Raw genomic sequence first — 5,816 nt, 5'->3', positions numbered from 1 at the left:
AGTGTATTTGAAAAGTTTTATTACCACACAAACCGAACACCCGACATATAAATTCAATAGCAGTTTTTTTTTATATGACAAGGGCGCGTCCGAACTGAATATTTTTGTTTGGAGCATAATCAAAGCATTATACTTGTATGTTCGCATTTAAAACTTTAATGCAAGCCATTATTATATGGAAATTTTTAGAAAATCAACAGAAGGTTCTCTACAGTGCAATGTTGGCCTTACTCACAATACTCACTGTCACAGTGACTTATTTTACTATATATGAGAAGCTTTCGCCATGTGCAGCCCGATAGCTTCTCAAGCAATCGATTTGATTAAAAAATTGATTATTTTATCGAATTTAGTGACAATAAAAATATGGGAGTGTGAAACATCCATTATCCAATCTCGGGCAACGTCAGGTTTCTCTGCTAGTACTATGAAAAGGTATCTTGAAAAGAAAGAGATAAAAAGAAAAATGGGTTCACAACAAAAGAAAGACGTGGGCAAAATCAATATACACATTACTACCTTACCTTAAATCAGCCTTTTTTTTTTTTTTTTCGTCCTTTCGATCTGATCGTTGAAGACAAGAAATGTTAAATAATGACGAAAGTCGCCAATATTTTCTTTGCCTCTGAAGTGAAATGAAGTTTTCAACTGTGAAATGTATTCATTGACTTCCTGCATTGGATATTTCTGTTTAGCTGCAGGTTACAAAGCGTGACGACGAAAGTGGTTAGGTTAGTTAGTGATGCCCGGCGCAAAAATGTCAAGCCTAAGTCACTGCTATTGTCCGGTTTTAACGTGATTTTTTTTTTCATTCGATTACGAATTTAACTCTCGATATTACTGGTTTAACGAAAACACAGCTTAGCGAAATGTTACATTTAAGGCATGCATAATATTTAACATATGATCATATGATTTTATTAATACATTCTAAGAGAATTCAAATGATCAACCGGATTTAGAAGGTTTGTATAAAAACTGAAATGTTAATAATATATGAAATGCATTTAATAATAATAGGATTAAAGATCTAATCTGCGACATATTAATTAGCATATAGATTTTATGAGAATAAATATGTATAGCTTTTTTTTTTTTAATTACATTTTCACCCCAAACAAGGCAAATTGCCACTTTGGTGTAGGGGGCTACTATCAGGGGCAACAACTACTGGGGATACTATGTAGGGATTTGGGCAGCAACGTGTCGGTTCACGTTACACTTGAACTTCTGCACGTCAGTGCTGTTGGGGAAGCAGGGATCTGGAATGGAATTCCAGAGTCTAGCGGTTCTGGGGAAGAAACTATTGAAGTAAAAAGATCTTTTACATCTAGGGATCCCTACAGTGTGGGGTGTGGGATTTAGCAGCCTGTCGGGTTTGTCGAGGGTGCTCACGTCGTGGGGGCACAAGTGATTGCAGTTCGTCAGAGCATTCACCACTAAAATACTTGTAGAAAAGGCAGAGGGATGCAACATTTCGTCGATGGGACAGAGGCTGATCTTAGATGCCAGTTCAGGGCCTATCAGGTTCGCGACTCTCTTTTGAACCTTGTCAAGGAGCGAGAGACTAGTAGCAGATGCACCAGCCCAGATGTGGCAGCAATACTCCATACATGGGCGAATGGTGGTCTTATAGAGGTACAGGATACTTTCGGGTGTTAGTAGTTTTCTAGCACGGTAGAGAGAGCCCACCTTTCTTGCAGCGGCCCTGGCAACGCCTTCAATGTAATTGTTCCAACTCATGTTTCCTGTGAACGTTAGGCCAAGGAGTTTGAAAGATGGAGTCTCAGATAAAGAGTCGTTGACCATTGCTATGGGTGGTAGAGAGGGTTTCTTGTAATTATTGAATGAAACTAGTTTAGTCTTGGCAGCATTGAACGCGACCAACCACTTTTGTCCCCATTCCACTACAGATCGGAGGTCTTCCTCTAGTGTTTCTGCCATTTCTTTAGAAATGTGTTCATTCGTCTTCCTGTCGTGCCTGCCATAGAGTGTAGCGTCATCAGCATATATACCCATCTCAGAGGCAATGTTGTCGGGGAGGTCATTTATGAATATCAGGAACAATAGAGGTCCAAGGATAGAACCCTGGGGCACCCCCGCATTTATATCATATTGTTTAGATGTACGACCGTCGAGGACAACCTGGATTTTTCTCTTATCTAAGAAGGATTTAATTATGTTAAGTATTCTACCAATGATACCGTATGATCTGATTTTACTGAGGAGACCCTCATGCCATACCCTGTCAAAAGCCTTAGATATATCTAGAGCTACCGCTCTGCCCTCCCCCGCTTTGTCCAGTCAATGGTATATACGTTCAGAGATCACAGTTAGGATGTCTGCTGTGGAACGGGCTTGTCTAAATACATATTGTTTGTCAGTCAGTAGTTTAACATCTGTAAGATGATGGACTAGAGCATGGTAAATTATGGTCTCAAATATTTTGGCAAAAAGTGGGAGGAGGCTAATGGGGCGATAATTTGATGGGTCTGTCCTTTCGCCAGAATTCTTGAATACTGGTACAACAGAAGCAGTTTTCCAACATCCCGGAAAGCAAGCTTCATTAAGGCATTTGTTGTAGAGTTTGGAGAGAACTGGAGCTACTTCGGCTGAGCACGTTTTTAATAGCACAGCTGGTATAAGATCGGGTCCACATGCTTTTGAGGTGTCAAGGTTTTTTATGATAGCATAAGTTACTTTGGTACCAGACAGGTAAATAGGTAAAAACAAGGAAACCTACATATCTAAAAAAAAAAAAACAGTATATAGTTTAAAGAAGTGTTGTAAAAAATGACATATCTATAAACATTTGTCTGCGTGTGTACATTTCCCTACCAAACTACTCTGTCAATTTTCAGTCTACAAACTCAAGATTTGACATAAGGGGTACTGAGGTTTTCGAAAAATTTTTAATCGGTTTTCGGCCATAAATTTGGCTGTCGAGGGGGCCAACGTTCACTGATTTGATCTGTGAAGACTCTACCAAACTCCTCCTCCAATTTTGGGTCTAAATGCTTGAAATTTTAGATGTTGGTTACTTGGACATGAAACAAACTTTTTTAGTTTGATTTGAGCCCCAAACAATAAATGTGTAGAGGTCAAGATTACTTTTAAAATGTTACAATTGTCATGTGTTTTTATTTATTGCGCAATATCGATTATATGTCAATTATATGACGATTCATTTTTTTTCAAATATATATATATATATATTTTATTTACCAGTGGTGAAAAAACCGGACTAGAGTGCTCAATGTGTAGTCAGAGCAGTATATAGGAAATTTATTACTGTGAGTCCAGAATGAGTTTACAAATTGTTTCAGCTAGAGGAAAATCCTCAAAGAGGAAAAATCCAACTAGCATCGTCAGAATTCATAGATGGACTCTATGAATTCTGACGATGCTAGTTGGATTTTTCCTCTTTGAGGATTTTCCTCTAGCTGAAACAATTTGTAAACTCATTCTGGACTCACAGTAATAAATTTCCTATATATATATATATATATATATATATATATATATATATGTGTGTGTGTGTGTGTGTATTTACGTAGTTTTTGTTGTTGATTTTTTTAAACGATATTAAGATTAGCGTCTTCACCTTGAAGATCAGATGTTTTTTAGAAATTGCCCATTTTATTTTGGACATAAACAAAGAATATTTTTATTTATTTATTTTTAAAATAGTAATCTACGTACATGCATGTTTCGTGGCCCTACCCCTCGTCAGCGATATATAAAAATATTATTTGTTTATGTCTAAAATAAAAATGGGTAATTTCTAAAAAAGCATCCGATCTTCAAGATGAAGGCGCTAATCTTAATATCGTTTAAAAAATCAACAACAAAATCTACGTAACTATATATAAACGATAAAAACTAAACAGTAAATCGTCTATGGCATCATACCGTAATGGATAAGATGCTGGACTGAAATACATAGGGTCCAGGATTCGGGTCCTTATAACAGTAAAGATACGCTGACGAGGGCTAGGGTCCCGAAATATGCATGTACGTAGATTACTGTTATATATATATATATATATATATATATATATATATATATATATATATATATATATATATATATAAGAACAAGTAGTTAATAACACATGTTCAAAAACACTTTCAAAAAGAGTTCAAAACATATTTAATTTTAAAACGAAACACTAAATAAGTCGATAGTCCTTAATCGGTGAAGTTTCGAAGAAATACTTTCCTTCTCATCAGAGGGTAGGATTTAGCAAAATGCTTGCAAAAGTATTAAATGAAACTACAAGTAAGTTATAGATCTTACTTGATAACAAAAAGTGAAGCAGAGGGAATATGGTGAATAAAAAGTGATTTCACGTGAACGGGAAGTCTGGTGAAAGGTAAAATATCCAATGACGGCAAAATCAAAAGATGCAGAATCCAAGAAAGTTAGTTAAATTTCCATTCGCACCAGTAAAATCCAAATGAATCGCGTAATTGGAAGATGATCCAAAGTAATCCAAAAGGCAGAAATCGGTGGAATAATTCACAAATAGGTACACGGAAAATGGAAAGACTTCCAATATATTATTAAAAGAAAGATAAAATGTTCGTAAAAAAGGAATGGAAGAAATTTCGACTGTCGAAGCAAGAAGATCTATCTTTTATTTGTTATCGAATGTAACGCCTCCTCGAGAAGGTGGTTAAGGGCTCTTATTTTCTGGATTCTCGGCACGTGTCGTCTAGACTCCTCGGATGTTGTTACATGAATGGTATGCTGAAAGCGAATATCGAAGTAGCAGGCAGGAAGAAAGACAAACAATTGTAGTCTATCTACAGAAGGTTAATTTTCACAAAATTATGTACAAAATGTTTTTACAATTCTCATTCATATTTTGTAAGTTCTTTTCAAAGTCTCAACTCTCTTCACAGACAGCAACCGACGGATGGATGAGGTGGGGATGGGTCCCCTCTCCAGGGAACGGCATGTTTATACAACCTGTTCTCCCCGAATTACACAAGCAATCTGCTTTGAAACTCTGCACTCACTCTGCGACTCAACTCGACAGTCGTTTATATAGTAAGGTATGTGGATGGAGTGGAAATTCTCCCTAGCCAATAAGATTTCGGCGCGAAATCGAAAGCTTTTAGGGTTTTGCGTGGGTACAATTCCCACGCTGAAATCTAAAGTACTCATTCTCCAGGCCATGTGTCAATTCTGACATACGACCCTGTGTTCATTTAAGGCCAGACAAGGTTCTAAGTGAAATTTCCTGTTGTCAACTTTTAGCCGTAAAAATACATTTCTCTGGTTTTCAAACAATATCTATTTTGACATGAAATAAAATATATATATTTATCGTCTCTATCTTAAATCCTTGGGTTATCTGGCGTCACCCGGGAATACGAAGCTACCTCAGCGTAGTTCTAACGCTCCTCAGTCAGGGATTACGTTACATGAGCTTTTACATCTGGTTGAGATTACTTTATAAATATTAATTCTTTAATATTTATAATTTACTTTAGTTTTGCCATCTTGGATCATTTCGGTGAACTTGGCTGTAATTCTTATATTATACATACATATATATATATATATATATATATATATATATATATATATATATATATATATATATATTATAAATTTAAAATATATCCATATTACGACACATTTTGAAATACAGAAATGAAATTTATGTTTGTATAGCACATCAAAATGGATTATAAAAAATACTGACGCATGGATTAAAAAGGTTGGCTATCTATAGCTTAGAGATTAAATAACGTTGTTTTCGAGACACGCAAGCCTTCCTTCTACTTGCTTACGTCACTTCCGT

The 5,816-nt window shown here is 35.9% G+C and overlaps 1 protein-coding gene across 2 annotated transcripts in view; it reads right to left on the bottom strand.

Moving 5' to 3' along the window:
• Positions 1–932, bottom strand: part of LOC145256287 (uncharacterized) — a 68,724-nt gene extending 67,792 nt beyond the window's left edge. Inside the window, exon 1 of one of the 2 annotated variants that reach the window (XM_080114991.1) lies at positions 525–932. The gene's annotated coding sequence lies outside the window, so the exon portion shown is untranslated. The remainder of the gene's footprint in view (positions 1–524) is intronic. The other variant, XM_080114992.1, reaches the window with a different exon arrangement.
• Between the last annotated feature and the right edge of the window lie 4,884 nt (positions 933–5,816).

This window comes from Euprymna scolopes, chromosome 32 (genome assembly GCF_053919585.1).
Source record: "Euprymna scolopes isolate OS-2025 chromosome 32, ASM5391958v1, whole genome shotgun sequence".
Lineage (NCBI taxonomy): Eukaryota > Metazoa > Mollusca > Cephalopoda > Sepiida > Sepiolidae > Euprymna > Euprymna scolopes.
The sequence above is the reverse complement of the archived record's forward strand: the minus strand, read 5'-3'. Positions and strand labels throughout refer to the sequence as shown.